The 17,847-nt window shown below is 39.4% G+C and overlaps 1 long non-coding RNA gene across 1 annotated transcript; it reads left to right on the top strand.

Annotated features, from left to right (window-relative positions):
• The first annotated feature begins 2,022 nt into the window (after window positions 1–2,022).
• On the top strand, window positions 2,023–17,357 carry LOC113832926. The gene is made up of 3 exons (XR_004772132.1): window positions 2,023–2,330; window positions 16,621–16,778; window positions 16,874–17,357. It is a non-coding gene; the product is annotated as an uncharacterized LOC113832926 (long non-coding RNA).
• Window positions 17,358–17,847: the final 490 nt, after the last annotated feature.

Raw genomic sequence — 17,847 nt, 5'->3', positions numbered from 1 at the left:
AACCCGAAGAAATACAAGAATATTGTGTATCAGAACCACTTTGATCAAGCTGAAGGGCTCTGTTTACAGTTTTGTTGTGAACTAGCTAAAATATTAAAACAATACAAACTTTTCATTCCATAACCATTTCATGCTAAATATTATTGATACTGATGACCAGCACAAAATAAAATGACAATAATTAAAACTGCACACAGGGGAACTTACAGAGATGAAAATGTGACTGAATTTCTATATCTTGATGTTCACATTTTTACATGCAAATGCTGAATAATAGGGGAAAATTAGAGTTGGCAGACATAATCAACACCAAATAAAACTGCCAACAGCTGAATTGGCACATATAAAAATTTATTATTCCCTAAAATTTGACAGAAGAATCTGATTTATTTTGCTGTTTAGTATGAATAATTTGACCCATGACAATTGGATTTAGTACAAATAATAACCCTAAAGAAAATTGTAATTACAGAAACCATAATCATTAAATTTTGATATGAATAACAACAAAATTATCCCCATATTAAATAATGTAGTCATTTAAACCTTATGTGGAAAATAATTGAGTCCAGTGAAAAGAATTTCAGTAAATTAAAATTTAAAATGGAAAAAAGTGGAAATATATTAGTGTTTTAAACTACAAATTTTATCCAAGAATTAAAATATCTTAACAGAAATTATAACTAAAATACTTTAAAAATGCATATTTAAAAATATATCTATAACTATCCATGCAAATGAAATTCTGATATAAGAGTTTCTTTCTGTTCCTTAATGAAGGAATCAAAATATCCTTGGTTCATAACTCAGGAATCAAAACATCCTTGGTTCAGGATGGGCACAAGGTCAAAATGAAGTAGTTGGGCCAAGAGAAAAGGCTCAAAGCTTCTTTTACTCAGTGACTTGTTGGGTAGTGTGATGGAAAGAAGAGTCAAGTGAGGGACGGACTCCGCTCTCATATGCCCATGCCTTCAGGGCCAGTGGTGAGAGATGGTGTCGCCATCTTCCGTGAGTGCAGAAGTGAGGGAGTAGCTCTCTCTGAAGGTTGGAGCCAACTTTCTTACTGTAGAATCCACTGAGGATCAGAGCCAGCTTTCCCCTGTCCAGTAAAGGCAGGGCTGTAAAATGAAGTCTCTGTTCACAAATGCTTCTAGTAACTTCATTCATAGTAAAAGATATTGAAAATGGTAAAATTGAGGATGAATGAATGTGTGGACGAGATATTGAACATTGGCTCACAATAAGAAACAAATAATGAATACAGGCTGTTACATGGATCGTCTTTGAAAACATGTCAAGGAAAAGAATCCAATAATAAATGACCATGGCATGATCAAACCCCATTCGTATGAAATGAACCAAGAAGGGATATCTATGAAGACAAAGTGAATTAGTGTCTACTATTTTTACTTCTCTGTGTTTACTTCCCTGGGTTAGAACTGTTGCAGTGAAACAGAAACTCAGACAGGGTCTATGTTTCCCATGGTTCCTAGCATTCAGTTTTGCCATTGTATAATTTTGAAATGTGGCCCATGAGCAAATGTTGTATGTGTGTGGCCAAGGTGATGAAACATCTGTTTATGTCTGTTCTTTTCCCCCTTACCCAACTGATTCTAAACAATCAACAAGAGGAATGGAGTATTAAGTTGGAAAATTCCTGGGGTCCTTAAATCCCATGTGGGAAAACCCCAGCTGCCACTGGGTATGCTACACTGGACTGATCTTCTCAGGTAGAAATAAGCAGCTTATATTTGGCTCACTAAACAGAAGTTTCAACAGCAAATGCACTTTTGACCATAACAAAACAACAAAAGGCAACGTTGCCATTTGTTATCATTTTTGTGGTTTTGAAATAAAATACAGTAGAGACTGGGAAACAGCAAAATATAGAAACCAAAAGGTAGAGGTCATGGATGAATGAGGGCAGATGGCTGACTCTCCTATTTAAAATCTTATTGTTTATTCTACACATTCATAGCTTGATATTGCTTTAGATACTGGTGCACTTTGTTGAATCTCAAGCTCATAATACACACACCATGTGGATTCTGGGCCATCTGTGCAATGTTTTTTAGTTCTATTCTGTGTATAGCAAGCCTACAGTGAGAAAGATAGCAAAATAAACAAACATATTCAATATGTAAGTGTGCAATATATGGGGAAAGTGCCATATGAGTACATAAACAAGAACCTGAGCAGTGGCACTCAGTTTTAAATGAGATAGCCAGGAAGAGCATCACAAGAAAGTCACCAATGAAACCAAGATGTTGGTTGTCATGACAACAAGGAAACAGGCCATGGCTTCCAGATAGAGGTAAAGACAGGATCAGGTAGGTGCTGTGGATAAATAATTCTTGAAAGTGGGTGGACTAAATGGGACTGGAGGAGAAGGCCCAGTCATCGGGGACCTTTGTGGGGGCAGCTTTGGACTACCAGCTCCATTCTTTCTCCTTTTATTTTTCCAGGTTTCTAAGCAACATGTAGTTGTAGTTCCTTTTTTTGGGAACATTTGTGTCACTTAACTTCTGTGGCATCAGTCTTGCTTCTTTTGTTCTTTGGATGATCTTTTGGGGATGGGATTCTCCATTAATTCCTCTTAGGATTCCAATTTGGGCAGTTTGGCCTTCTCTCTATATACACTTACCTTCTCGTCATTTCAGTTAGGTGGCAATGACTCCCAGCCCTAAATATCTAATCCAGATTGTTCTGGTGGGAACTACATTTGAATATCTAAACATCAAGCTTACAGAAGTCAAAACATCCTAAGGGAATCCGGGGCTTCGTGGGATGTTATCAGAAGGCATGGTGAGGACTGATTTCACATGGCTGATTCTGCGCTGAGGAGAAAGTGTAGTAGCTGTAACTTTATCACCTTTATTTAGTCTTGTACTCAGAAAATACTCATTGATATCTACAAATGAGAAGGACTAATAGGCATATAAAGATGTATACCGCAAGGTTATTACTCACACCAAATTGATTATTGGATATACAAGAAAAGGAGCTCAAACTATACTTATCAATGTTTATAATGTGTCAGGAGCTATTAAATGCTACAGCTTTTTATTTCTATAATTCTTATTTTTTAATTTATTTATTTATTTTATATGTTTAGTATTTTGCCTGAATACTTGTATGTACACCATGTGTATGCCTGGTGTCCACAGAGGTTAGAAGAAGGCACTGGAAACCCTAGAACTAGAGATATGAATGGTGGTAAATCATGTATGTGGGTGCTGGGAATCAAATCTGGTCCTCTACATAAGCAGCAAGTGCTCTTAACTTTTGAGCCATCTCTCCAACCTACTGCAATTTTTTGATGGACATTATTGCCACTTGTAGTCAAGTGATGACATGAAGCTCCAAGATAATTCCTGTATGACATATTGATTAATGGCAATACACCTTTAAAGGAAGACAACTAGATTTAGATGACCTGTCACTAAAATTTCTTCCTTTTCCTCAATGCTGAATTTAAGAATCTTAGAGATGTCTAAGGGGAACCATTCCATTCCTTCCAAATACCTATATCTCTATTATATCCATTTTGTTTCCACTATATGCTTTTAAATCCTACCCTTCACAGAGTTTGAATCCTACTTTTCTCTTACTGTGAAAGAAAGTAACCATGAAAGCATTTACTGGGGTACCTTAGTGAATTAAACTTGTATGTTGAAATACTTTATTATTCAAGATTCTAGAAATAGTACATGTTCGTGTGTGTGTGTGTGTGTGTGTGTGTGTGTGTGTGTGTGTGTGTGTGTGTGTGTGTGTGTGTGTGTAAATCCTAGGGATTTAGAGTACAGAGGATTCCAGTACACATCTAGAAACTAGAAGCCCAGGGCATTCAAGACATTAGATTTGTATTAAATCTAAGGACAGAGACAACCTCATTTGAATGATCAGCAGGCTTGAGACCCAGGAAGACTTAGTGCTTCAATTTGAATTCAAGGTGGAAAAAAAGCCAGTGTCATAGGTTAAAGGCCATCAACATGTGTTTCCCCAACCCCTGCTTGGAAGGGCAGCTTCCTTGTTCTACTTGGACCTACAGCTGATTTGATGAAGTGCCTACTTCTGAAAGAAGTCACTTTGCTTTTTTCATCCTATTAACTTGTTTCCTTCTCAAAATGCCCTTACAGAAATATCAAACATTCTAGGTATTGCATGGCTCAGTTATGTCACTGCAGAAAATGAACTTAACCACTATATTTATGATACAAACCATGTCTGGATATAATGGCATCATGGTCTCTGTGGCACAGGTTGATAAAAGCCTAGTGGCTACGTTCTCTCAATGTGTTCTTAGACTGTCTACCGAATACACTTGAGTACATTACAATTCTGGCCTTGGAGAGAAAGGGCACTTTACGGTTTTGGTGATGATGAAGTGTAAGTCATTTAAACACTCCACAGTTGTATTTATGGAGCGAGATATTCCCTTTAATGTTATTTTATAGGCAATGGGGAAATATCTGCAAACATATTTTGGATAACAGACAAGTTTCTCAAGGTCTTGGGTTACACCACACTCAGAATGCAGGAATATCTTATGTTAACATGGAACGTTCATGCTTTATACAAGCAGGTTCTGGGCAAGTTTCAAAATATCTGGAAAACAGACTTTATATAATGGTAACTATGTGCAAGGCAGAATGATCAATCTATCCTGCCCCAAGAAATAAATTAGAAGTTAAAGCCAGTTCACAATTAGTGTTTGATATAGTCGACTTTAAGCTCTGGAGTCTACCATTGCAGGAACAGGAAAGCCAAATCAAAGGTGGACAGTTCCTCCTGTCCTTGTCACTTGGCTTGAAGCTCAGTTCCTTCTAGAACTGAACCGGAGGGTAACTCCCAGACCTAAGGGCAGCTGTGAAAATAGACAATGCTCAAATTTTTCCTTGAGGGAAGTTACTCACATGGAGTACAGAGCACAGTGGAACTTTGACATTGGCCATTTTGGTTGGCAACTTAAGAGACAGGAGCTTGTGACATTAGTCCTTTAGCAACCAACCCAGCTCCCTCTCCAATAGAAGCCACAGCTAGGAAGCACAATGAGAAATTGCCCAGTTTTTCTGTCACTTACCAATTTGGAATTTGGGAGTTCACTCATCTGTCCAGGTCACATCTTATCATGGTTGAGCCAATTTAAAGCATGGTGAATGTACATCTTCAAAGATGCTTCTCTTTGTGTTTTTGAATGGAACAGGTCCTTTGTCAGTCATACATATGCGTGTGTAGAAGTGTTTTCATTTTTCTTTACAACAACATATTAAAAGTGTAGAATACTCAACCACTTGTTTCATTTACTTCTTTATTTAATACTTTTTTTCTATTTGGTGTCTGAATATTGTGATAGACACTGGAAATAAAATGTTATATAAGAACACAGCTTAGGACACAGGTTCTCATGGAGCTTGCAGTTTAGTGATTTCATTAGTATTTTCATAATACATTTTCTATTTATGTCTTGTATATTTTATTACCATGGGCATAGCTAATGGGAACAGCAAAGGTCATAAAGTCAGCACAGCTGCTTGACAAAGATCCAGCAAAGCTGAGCTACATAATGGCTGCTGTGCCGCTTTTGGTTTTGATCTCCGAGTGTTGCATGCTTGGGGGTGCTTTTAATATTTCTACAATCTGGGGATATTGGATTGATAGAAATTTTCTTATGAATTACTTATGCCTTCTCCCAGGAGCACTGATTCTAAGCTTCCTCAGGAAAGTCCTGAGCACACCATCACAACTGCTTTTAGGGAGATACCTTTATCTACTTGAAGGTCTTCCTTATGCCTTGGGGGTTGTAGTTCACATAAAGAAACCAAAGATCTCTGATAGGGGATGTTCTTCTGCATATATGTTTCCCTTATTGGTTGATGAAGAAAATCCTGATTGGCCAATAGCCAGGAAGAAAGTATAGGCAGGGCTACCAGATGAGGAGAATGTAGGGGAGAGGGGAGAGACAGGTTGCGAAGAGATGCCATGCTTCGAAACTAGTAACGTGCTGGATTATGGGTAAGCCATAGCCCCGTGGCAATACATAGATTAATAGAAACACATTAATAATTAAGAGAGAGCTAACCAATAAGAAGCCTAAGTCAAATAGTTTAATGATCAATATAGCATCCGTGTGTTTTTTGGGGGCTAAATGGCTGCAGGACCAGGTGGGACGGAAACCTCCCATCATCTGAGATCTGCCATCTGAGATCCATCTTCAGATCTCTTTTTGACGCTCTGAGATATTCTTGAAGCATCTGCCCCTGCACTTACTCAGGAACAAGATAATCAAAACAAAGTAAACTTAAGAGGTCAAGAAGACTTGATGAGAAGTTGGCAACAGGTCAGATTATAAGCCCCTTCCCACTACACATTCAGGCAGGTAATTACACAGATATATAGCAGCAAAGATAGATTAGCTAAAGTTACCTCTGCCCTTCACAGGATCTTATATTGATGGACAAGGAATGGTGTAGAAACATGATAAAAGATGGATGTGTCAGGACCTCCCTTTCTTAGAAAAGTTAGCTTTTGCAGAGCCACTGTGGTACCATATGGCCAAGGAATAAAAGAATGCCAGGATTAGACATATAAACAAATTCTATAAAGGTATAAAATATAAACATTGTATTATGCCAGAAATGAAATAATAACTGCAGCAGCTTTGGCCTCAGGATTTTTCTTGGGCCTATTTGACAACTGGCACTTGGTCTTTTTTGTAGGGGCCCTGGTTGTGGGACCAGGAGCTATCTTAGCACATGAGCTGGCTTTTGGAGCCCATTCCCTATGGTGAGATACCTTGCTCAACCTTGATCCTGGGGGAAGGAGCGTGGTTCTGCCTCAGTTTGATATGTTGACTCCCTGTGGGAGGCCTTACCCTTTCTGAGGAGTGGATGGAGGGTGGGGGAAACTGTGGTTGGTATGTAAAGTGAACAGAAAATTTAAAATAAAAAAGAGGCAATAATACACTGCACGGGACATGGCAATCTGTCTGGGCTGGCTTGGAGATTTTCTTTCTGTCTAGTGTTTATTTTTGAGATTGTTATTTAATTGAAATATTTCTCCTTTTCCTTTTCTACCTCCAAACCTTGCCATATAACCCTCCTAATCTCCTTCAAATTCATGACTATTTTCATTGTTACTGCATGCAAATATGCATTTACATGTATGCAAATGTGTGCTAATAAATGCATATGTTTACTTATATTACATTATATATTTCTAAATATAACCTGTTCAGTTCCTATAATGTTGCACAACCAATTGGCGTGCTCAGACCACCTCTTTCTGGTATCACCAGAAGCTATACCTGTAGAGTTTCACCAACAGGCCCACACATGAGCTGAACAGGGATGACACCAACAAGCATGCCAAACTGGATGGGGAGAAGCCCACCATACAAAGAACTACAGGCAACAGAGTAAACCTGGTTGACTCTTATGTTGTTTCTTCCTGATCAATAGACCTTTCTTCCCTCATGCAATGGTATGGACTTACTTGGAGAAAGGCATACCCTGTTAACCATCTTGGTTTACCTCGTTAAAGGGTGAAGAAGTGGGGGTTGTTATTCCTGCTAGAATTCTCCATGCAGTCATCATGGGATTGTCTCTAATGCAAGACAAGCAGAAGCTAATGAAGTGCAGGATGCAACCAAGCAGTTAGGTGGAGCCCCCAGTGCTGCATCTGGATTTCAGTGCTCTGGGCGGCCTACTGGGCTCGAATTAGCAGCAGCTGCTCACTCTCTCACTTTCCTGTCTGCCACAGCTACCAGCAGCTGTTCATCTTTCTTGCCCCCAAATCCAGATGCAAACAGCTGTTCTCTCATTCTTCACAATTGTCAGCAGTGACTTGTTTTTTTTTTTTTTGCCCCAAATACATGGGTACCAATTTCATTTTTCAGTCATAAGGAAATATTGAAAGGCTTCAGGAAGGTTGAAATGGGTGAGGAGAAAGGGTAATAAGAAATGCCCAAATACAGAAGGAGCCTGCATTGGTGAGCTAGAAGGTGGAGGAGATAGCTCTAGTTAGTCCTTTGGGGATACATCAATCCATAATACAGGCACCATGACTTTGTTCTTACCGAGTCATTGATTCAGAAAGCAAGGAGACATCACCAATAAACCCCAGGAAACTGACCACCTAGGAGGACACTGTGATGGTACTCTGTGGATCTGTTTTTTGTTTCTGCATTTTAGAAATGTTTACAGGAACACATAATATTCCATATTCTTCTGGCCATGTAATAGATGCTACACAAACAACTATGTCTTGATGTATATAAATATATGCATATATAAGTATATATATGCATATATTTATATCCATTCATCATTATGAGCCTGCTAATTTATTGATATCAAAAGGTAAGGCTTCCAATTAATTTGCTCATTGATGTATGTGGCGTGGCGGTGTATGTGAATTCTGTCAACTGCATGTGTATTTGGAGGCCAGTGGTCAAAGTTGGGTGTTTTCCAGAGTTTCTCTCAATCTCCTTTTGAGACAGGGCCTCTCACTGAGCTCAGACTCACTGATTTAGCTACATTTGGTGACCAGTGAATGCTAGAGGTCCACATGTCTCTGCTCCCCCAGCCTTGGGATTCTGACCCACTACACCATGTCTTATAAGTGGGTCTTGGGACCTGAATTCAAGTCCTCAAGTTTGTACAGTATTTGACCAACTCCATCACTTCCCTAAATGGATTTTCTCTACCAAAAAATATTTCTAGTTCTGACCCCTACCTCTCATTTTTTACAGGGACTACGGAGAAGTTGGAAATGGATGGGGGAGGTTATACTTACCTAGTATTTGTTGTACCTTCACTACTGTACATTTTTAAAAAATATGCTTATCTGTGCCATTTTCATCAGAAACTTAGGGAATGGGTATTTCTGTTCCCACTTAGTTGATGTGGAGATATGAAGGGGAGATGAGCAGCTGGTTACATGGGTCCCACAGTCAGAAATCTCCAATTTATAGCATCCCAAGCCCTCAGTCTGAAAGACAAACCACGACGAACAAAGAGAAATGACTTCGTCTGTTGCCGGATTGCATATGTCTAAACGTCCCCAGATAACAATTAAACAAACTGTATGAAAAACTACCTGTGTTTGTAAAATGACAGTAGAAGCCAAGTGCAGGCGCCTGTCACTCTGAATTGCTCCTTCCTTTCTTTCCTTTTCACTCTTCAAAAAGTGGAGGAGCGGTGACGACTGAATTTAACAATACAGTGATTACAAAAGCAGATGGATAATCGGCCCAACAGCTTCATCTTCAATGGAAATTCAACCGAGCTTCACCTCATCATTTTAAACTATAGGACACTGCCATAAAATGTCATAAAGGGTAAAATAGAAACCCGAACACCAAATGCTCATGTTATAGTTGTATTCACAAGTTAAATCTCTGCCTTGCCCTCAGACATCTTCTCAGACTTCTTTTTTTAATTTTTCCTCCTCAGCAAAAGATTTTGAAAGGGTATTGACCAAAGCATGGGAAGGCTTGATAACCTCACTTCACACCCTAACTCCATCCATGAGCATCCAAACCATGGGAGTGCTGATCCTGTGTAACACTCAGTGGGAAGGAACTGGCTGGGGCTCTAACAAAACTTTCAATGGCTAGGGAGCCATTAAAAAAAGCTCCTTATTCTTGTAAAGATTTCCCAAACTTTCAGGACGGGGGTTTCTGAGGCTGGCCTAGAGTCAGCCTCACTTAAGATCCTGCCAAACTGAGCATCGACAGCTCATTTGGCTCAGGAGGAAAAGAAATGAGAAACAACTGACATTTGTATACTTGAAATTACGAGCTGCCTCTCTAACAAAGAGACCAAACACTTTCGGCTTGTTTTACAGTAAACATACACATTGAACAATCTGGTTGGCTAGCAGCTGGCTGTGCATATGTGGGACATATGTGAACACATACGCATGCATAAACTCCCATATGTTGACTTAAAAGGACACTGTCAAGTCATTTTTATGGCTTTTTTGTTCTCTGGGCTCCATTGTTTACAAAATCTTCTTAGAAGCTTAAAAATACAATCTTTTTCCCTACTGATTTTTGTCCCTTTTTTTTTTTTAAGTATTTTGAATGGCACTTAAATAAATGGGGCTGGTTCTATTAAAAACATAAATCCATTTCAACATATGTAGCAAAGCACATTGTGGAAGTGGAGGAAAACTCCCTGAGAAGAGAGTGACTGTGGCATGCCTTCAGAACAGACAATTTTGAATGGTGACAGGAAAGGTTATTTTCTGGCACTTTTGCTACTGTTGCAGCTGATGTGAAATGTCACAGGTAGAAGCCGAGGGGCCTGAGAAATTCCACTCTCTACAATACACTTTGCTTCTGTTTTTCTAGCTTTATCTTAATCCTCTTCAGAAACCCTTGGGTTGGGGAAAAGGCTGTGGAAAAATCAAGCCAAAATAGCTCAACACCTCCCCCCTCCCACAAAAAAACACTGCTCAGACATCACAACTGGTGAGGAAAACGAAAGAATGAAATATTGACAAATGGCAAAACATAAAACCATGCACTGTTAATAAAGACACAGAGAAAAGAGCACTTTTGTACATTAGTGGTGGAAAAGGGAATTTGAAAATAGAGTTTTGGAAGTAAATCTGGCCACACTTTTTTTTTTTTAAACTCAAAAGCATATATACTTGTGACTCTGGTTCAATCCCTGGTAGCTATGATAAAGGTGGACGGAGACATGAGAACTAAAACTCCCCTCTGACCTTCTTGTGGTCTGCTGTGTCACATGAACCCACCCACCCACAATTCTTGTCCTCTAGTTTTATCTTAACAATCCTCTGAAGCAATCCTTGGGTTGGGAAAAATGTGTGTGTGTGTGTGTGTGTGTGTGTGTGTGTGTGTGTGTGTTTACAGTTCATGTCAGTATTTCCCTCCCCGGAATCTCACCATAGAAACACCAATCAGCAAATATGTAGCCACAATACTTCTACAGAAATATTATTTAGTGTGACAAAATGAAACCAAGTGTTTTTGGTAGGAACTACTGCTGAATAAACTAAGGCTTGTCTACATGGAGCATCACACATTCTGTCAAAAGAGTGAGGTGGAACAATGGTGGCTGACATAGAATGATTGCCACCTGATATCGTTGAGCAAGGTAAGATGAATGGATGAACATCAGAGCTCATTTCATAAATCAATGACAAAGTTGGCCTTTGTGTGTATTCATTTATTTCTGTCATCTATCTACCTTTATTTCACTTAAAAGATAAAGGGGAATATACACCAGGCCAATTTTTTTTTTATTTTTCTGGAAGGTATCAAGCGAAAAGGGAAAAATCCTGCAGGAACAAGCTCATATGGCCACATCAAGGCAAAATTGCATATACGTTTGCAAGAATTGTTATAGTAATTTGTTATCTAAGTGATCTCCCCTAGCTTTCAGGGCTTTTGAGGATGGTGATAAGGGATGATGTGAGCACTGTGGAAGAAAAGAACAAGACGAGGTTGGCTATATATACTCCCAGGGTATCCTGAGGAGCAGGCCACCAGGGTGCTGGTGCCACCAAGTGGCATCAGAAGCAACTGTTAGCATTTTATTGCCCCACCAGTGAATAGAATCTCTTGGCTTTGCTTTGCCTGCCAGTGTAACTAGTAGAGTGTGGAAAACCCCAATTGTTTCAAGAATGGAATACATGTGTGTGATCCGGGCTCTTACATGAACAGGAAGTACAAAAAATGGATAGAGAGCAAGCAGCTTTTGCCCTGGAACTTGAGGGTTCCTGATTTGGGTAGATGTTCTACTGTCCTTTATTGTCAGGCCTTGGAATGTGTGAAATCATTCTAACTCCCTGGAATGGGTCCTTACAACCTTGTATCTCTATATTTTCTCATAGGTCACGTGCATCTTATCTCTTTATTGCCATTATCCTAGCCTGGCCTGTTCTTTCTTTTCCAGTGAACACTCAAGTGATAAACACATCTTCTCTCTGCTTCGATTCAGCCACACCCACTTCTGTACTAAGTTTCCTGAAGTTCTGGTCATTTATTAACACCACTTAAGAGTGTCCAATTGTTTTTGCACCCTCAGCAACATCTAATTTCATCACAACAGCCTGGCATGGGTGACCATGACTCCAAATTTTACCAGGCATGTTCCAGTTTACACCTGTTGGCCCAGTAGCACTACTGTGGCTTTATTTCCATTTAAACTACTCTGATTTTGAGAGTGCATTACATGGGTACATAAACTCTTTACCCACAAGCTATTCCTTCTCCTGGTGCATATAACAAATAAGCTAAAAGAAAAATGTGTCAAATTTTTGGTGGATGGAGGAATTTGAACCAGGTAAGGAGAGAGAGAGAGAGAGAGAGAGAGAGAGAGAGAGAGAGAGAGGAGAGAGAGAGAGATTGTATCTTTTAAAATAATCAAACATTAAATACAAATTGTTTAGATTTATTGCATCATTTAAAATTTATTTTGTCATTTAAATTGATTTTTTTGAGTTCTAGTAATTGAATATATATGTTTGAAGTTTTTAAAGATTTTACATTTTAGTTTCTCATAGAATAGAGTTCCAGGTAGGACATGAATATCACACTCATAACTCATCAACAAATGGAAGAATATTCAAGGAAATGAACATGACAGTTCTAAACACTTGGGGCAGGTACAAACACTTACACTGTAAGCTCCTTCCATACCAAAGAGTGTGTCCTATTTATCCACAGTCAGTGTCTCGGTTGGTGCATAAGTACTATTGAGCAGAATTTACAGTGGTTTCTCCCAGTTTGTATAACTGGTCTTCAAGGCAATGTATATTCAGGTTTAAGTGTTTTCCATTTCTGCTTGCTACAGTTGGTAGTAACCTGACTGACTCTGTACTATTTAAAGCCACGCTTTCCCCTAGTTCCCTATTAGGAATGTACTGAATTATCCCCATAGTAGCATAGAACTGGAGCTCACCCACACACTGCCTTACCTACCTAGTCTTGTTTATAACCACTAACAGTTACTTTCGAGATATCCATAGTCTGTGTCTCTGGAAAAAAACGTGAATTGAATTCTGTAGGCTTGGAGCTGCTGCCTCATTGATATTGGTCATTGCTCTTGTTCCTTCTCTGGTGGACTAGACTTGAACCATTCTAAAGCGCAGGAAGCTGACATTTAGCTGAAGCTACTCTTTAACTAACTGAGTCATTCATTCAGCACCATCCTTTTATTACCTGGGTATTCTGCCAAGTGCTGGGTACACAATGAAGAATGGGCAGTATATCCTGGAGGGGCCTTCCAGTTGCACGCACTTGCGTGCGCTTCACACACACACACACACACACACACACACACACACACACACACACACACACACACACACAGAGAAAGAGAGAGAGAGAGAGAAGAGAGAGTCCAACTTGTGTTCATGTGCAATGAATAAACTGTCTTTGTTAGTTTCTTTTCCAACATGGTTTATTTTATAAAACTTTTTCCAAGATGGCTCAGGGATTAAGTGCACTGACTGCTTTTCCAGAGGACCCAAATTCAATTCCCAGCACTCACATGGCAGCTCACACTTGGCTGTACCTCCAATTTCCAGGGACCCAGGGACCCCAACACCCATGGCAAAAACACACATGCATATAAAAAATATATTAAAAGAAAAAAGAAAAAAAAACTTTTTCTCTCTCTATACCAGCATCATCAGGAGGAGCATTGGGCTTCAAACATTAGGGCACATGGGCAGATGTCTAGATCTGCTCTTTAAAATGTTTGTTCCTTTTCTCTAAAGGTGTGTTTAGTAGCTTTGCATAATTTAAATACAAGAACAAGTATGATGCTTGATGTGTGTAAGATTCAGAGATTTCTCAGTTTTTTTCCAGCTTAGGGAAATGCATATTATTTAATATACTTTATAAGGCTGAATTTGAATTTCTACTCTGTCATTTGCCAGTTTTGTTACCTTGGACAGAATGGGCGACTTCTTTGTGTTTTGGGGTTACTTATCTGCAGTATGGGGCTATACTCTATTTCCAGAGGTTTAGGGTTTTTGTTTGTTTGTTTGTTTGTTTGAGACAGAGGTCTCAGTGTAACCTTCCTGGCTATCCTGGAACTCACTCTATAGACCTGGCTGGCCTCGAACTCATAGAGATTGCCAGCCTCTGTTTCCCTGAGTGCTGGGATTAAAAGTGTGCACTACCATGCCTGGCTTCTTTTATTTTTTAAGGCAGATTTCTTGAGACAAAAAATTCACAAACCACAAGAGTATACATCCCACTAGTTATTGTCCTTAGTATGTTTACAGATTTGTGTAACTATCTCTAATTCTAATTTTAGAGCATTTTTTATTATTCTCAAACCCCAATTCATCCTGAAGCCACTAACCATCACTCTCTACACCTGTTCAGTTTTCAAAACACAAACTGAATACATTTATATGTGAAAAGCATTCACAATATCATCCAATACCCAGTAAATTCTGTATAAATGTTGTCAATCATGATGGTAATGTTATATTTTTTATCAACATTGTTGCTATTATCTTTATGTTGTCAGTCAACATAAAGGATGAATTGGGGTTTGAGAATAATAAAAAATGCTCTAAAATTAGAATTAGAGATAGTTACACAAATCTGTAAACATACTAAGAACAGTCTGAAAATCACCACTTGCAGAGTAAATGAGAAAGTGGAAATCACTATTGCCTCAGCATCTAAGTAATGGACCTGCATAGGTAAATTTCCAATATAATCCATGTCACAATAGGGGTCTATATTAGAGGACTTTACTGAAGAAAGGTATCTTAAAATGGATTGTTGGCCAAGTGCACGCTTGTAATCTTGATGCCCAGCTGAGAAAGAGATTGTATGCCCCAGGTCAGTCTTGGCTACAGGATGAGACTTTATCTCAAAAATCTAAAATGAAATTCAAAACAAAAATTCAAAGAGCTCTTTTTGTGATAGTTGACTCAATGGTACTGTGTAGTGATTACGGAAAATAACTTAGGGAAAGCCACAGACCCTGAGCCTCTATTTCTGCTAAGAGGATTGGCACCCAATATGATTTCTAAAGAGTTTCAATATCTGCAAAGTTGCTTATTAATAAACATGATGAGAGTTTTATATATTATTTATATATTACAACTTAGACATGCAACCACAAGGCGGTCACTTCATAATCGTATTTGTTACAGTTTCCAGAGCCTCTTGTTTCGTGAGAGGGAACAGATGAGTGTGGACCATCTCCATCCTTAAATCCTCTACTGGCTTCTCTCCTTGCTGGATGAAGCTTCAACTCCCTGGCAGAGCATAGTGCTCTTTTGTGTCATTTGTCTGTGGAATATCCATCCTCAAGCCTTCCTGTGAGGACTTAGAACATCTCTAACTGATGTTCCTTTGGCAGAACGGCCCAGGCCTTAAAGCCTGCAGGGCTGGTACTCTGCCATTCTTCATGCTTTCCTCTCTCTCCCCACAAGGTTAGGGGAAAGATCTTTTCATGAAGGGTTTAATGTTGTGGTACTCAGAGATGATGTGTTTGGGGCATGTGTAATAGATCCTGTGTAGATTCCAGTACCCTGAAAATGATTATCTGTTTTCTTCTGTGACCCAGATTCCTTTAGCTGTCCTGGGTAACTTCAAAGGTATACACATGCAACGTTTTATTTGCTTTTGCAGTTCATATCCTTCCCAAGAACGGCTCTCTTCCTTTCTCTCTTTCCTTCCACTTAAGCCATGGGAGAATCTGGTTCTCTGGTCTGCAAATAAAAGCTCTACTACATCTAGTCTGATAGATTCCACCTTCTCACTCAGATTCTTAAAATGTGACATGCTTGCTCATGACCTCTCTTGGCAGGACATATTTCTCGTATGTCTGCCCAGTGAAGTTTTTTATTACTTCAACACATGCTCTATTACTTCTGGCAAAGTGTTTCCTGACTTGGTTGCACACCTTTACAATGTGTTCAAAAAGATTAGCTTTCTGGGTATACATTGACTGACTTAAGCCTTCCTGTTACCTTATATAGGAAGCAGTTATTGTTATTCCATTTTATAAACCCCAGAACGAGAACACAAAGGTTAAACTGCCCTAAAACCTAGTTAATATGTAGGCCGGCCATAACTTGAACTAAGCCAGTCGTGTTACAAAGGACTGATTTACACTATCACTCAGAAGATTCCCCCTCATAAATGTGTTTGCATGTCTGGCTCCGCCTCCAGGCAGAGGGATTTTCACATGGTTCACCTTGTAATTGCAGAATACAGTGAGTGCCTGGCATATAGGAAGATTGAACAAGTGACAAAATGAACCGGTGAGCAAATGACACCTTGGCATCTGTAACAAATCACATATTTTATTCATGTAATTTCTTTAACTTTTTTCATTGTTTGATGGACATTTTAAAGTGTTTCTGAAGTTGAAAGATGTCTTAGTGATGATGTAAATATTTAATAGGCTGGCTCCTTGCTCATGACTCAGTATACTGGAGAGCCGTACTGAAATGCGCATCCCAAACCCATTGTCTTACAGAGTCAAGACAATAATAGTATCAGTTTGCAGTTGAGTGCTTTCTTGTTGGCGTCTCTCCACCAAACATCTTTTCTATCCATTTTGTTCTCTGTTACTAAACTGTGGTTTTCTGTCTTTTCTCCTTCAGAAGCACATGACCATGGATGAGAATTGTTTGTTACTGTTGGAAATTCCTATGGTTTTGAAAGGGGCCTATATAGACTTAGATGTCAATGAATATCAGCTCAGAGGTGGCTGGCTGGAAAAGGATCGATGCTTTCATTACAAAGGTTCAAACGCTGAAAAGTAGGTAATGCCCTAATCACCTTCTCCACCTGTGTAATATTAGAATGTTTTGGTTACATTATCTTTTTTTTTTTTTTTTTTTTTTTTGATCACAGGTTGGCTATCACAGAATGTGAGCTGCTTCTGGAGACCATATATACTCTTGGAGGCCAGTTCTTGTCTTTCCCTGTTCTGGGCCTGAGTAACGACATCAGTGAAGTTTTTGTCCTCTGCTTGTCTCTTTACTCTCATGTGCAGCCTGTGTTAGAATGACGACTGCTTGTTCTGTTCTGGAATATCTCTTGGATCAGCTTAAATACTTTCTGTCCCAGAACAAAACACAATAAACTATAACACTTCAGCACTGTTGTTCATCACTGAAGGAAGTCAGAACAGGAACTCAAACAGGGCAGGAACCTGGAGGCAGGAGCTGATGCAGAGGCCATGGAGGAGTGCTGCTTATTAGCTTGCTGCCCATGGTTTTCTCAGTCCACTTTCTTATTGAACCCAGGACCATCAGACCAGGGATGGCCCCACCCAACATTGATAACTAATTGAGAAAATGTCTTACAGCTGGATCTCATGCAGGCATTTCCTCACCTGAGGCTCATTCCTCTCTGATGACTCTAGCTTGTGTCAAGTTGACACAAAAAATCCAACCAGTACAACCACCAACTGGGGACCAGGTGTTCCAATACAGGAGTCTATGGGAGACACTTCTCATTCATAGTACCATAGATTAGATGAACAGTCATCCCTAGGGCTCCTACAGATTCTATGTCTCCAGGGCTGGGATTACAGGTGTGCACTGCCATCATTGACTTCTTCCGTGGGTAAGATAACTCAGATCTCAGGACGTCATCTTTTATGTCAAGCTCTTGACAATTAAGCCATCCTCCCAGGCTCTAGAAAGAGTTTGATTACAACGCTTCTCAACTTGTGGACCAGGACCCCTTTGGCAAACCTCTCTATCCAAAACCATTTACACTACAATTCATAACAGTAGCAAAATTACAGTTATGAAGTAGCAGCGGAAATGATTGTAATTTGAGTTCAGCACAATGTGAGGAACTGTATTAAAGGGTCAGGG

Source organism: Cricetulus griseus, assembly GCF_003668045.3.
Source record: "Cricetulus griseus strain 17A/GY chromosome 1 unlocalized genomic scaffold, alternate assembly CriGri-PICRH-1.0 chr1_0, whole genome shotgun sequence".
In the NCBI taxonomy this organism is placed as follows: domain Eukaryota; kingdom Metazoa; phylum Chordata; class Mammalia; order Rodentia; family Cricetidae; genus Cricetulus; species Cricetulus griseus.
Note: the sequence above shows the minus strand (reverse complement) of the source record. Positions and strands in the feature narration are given on the sequence as shown.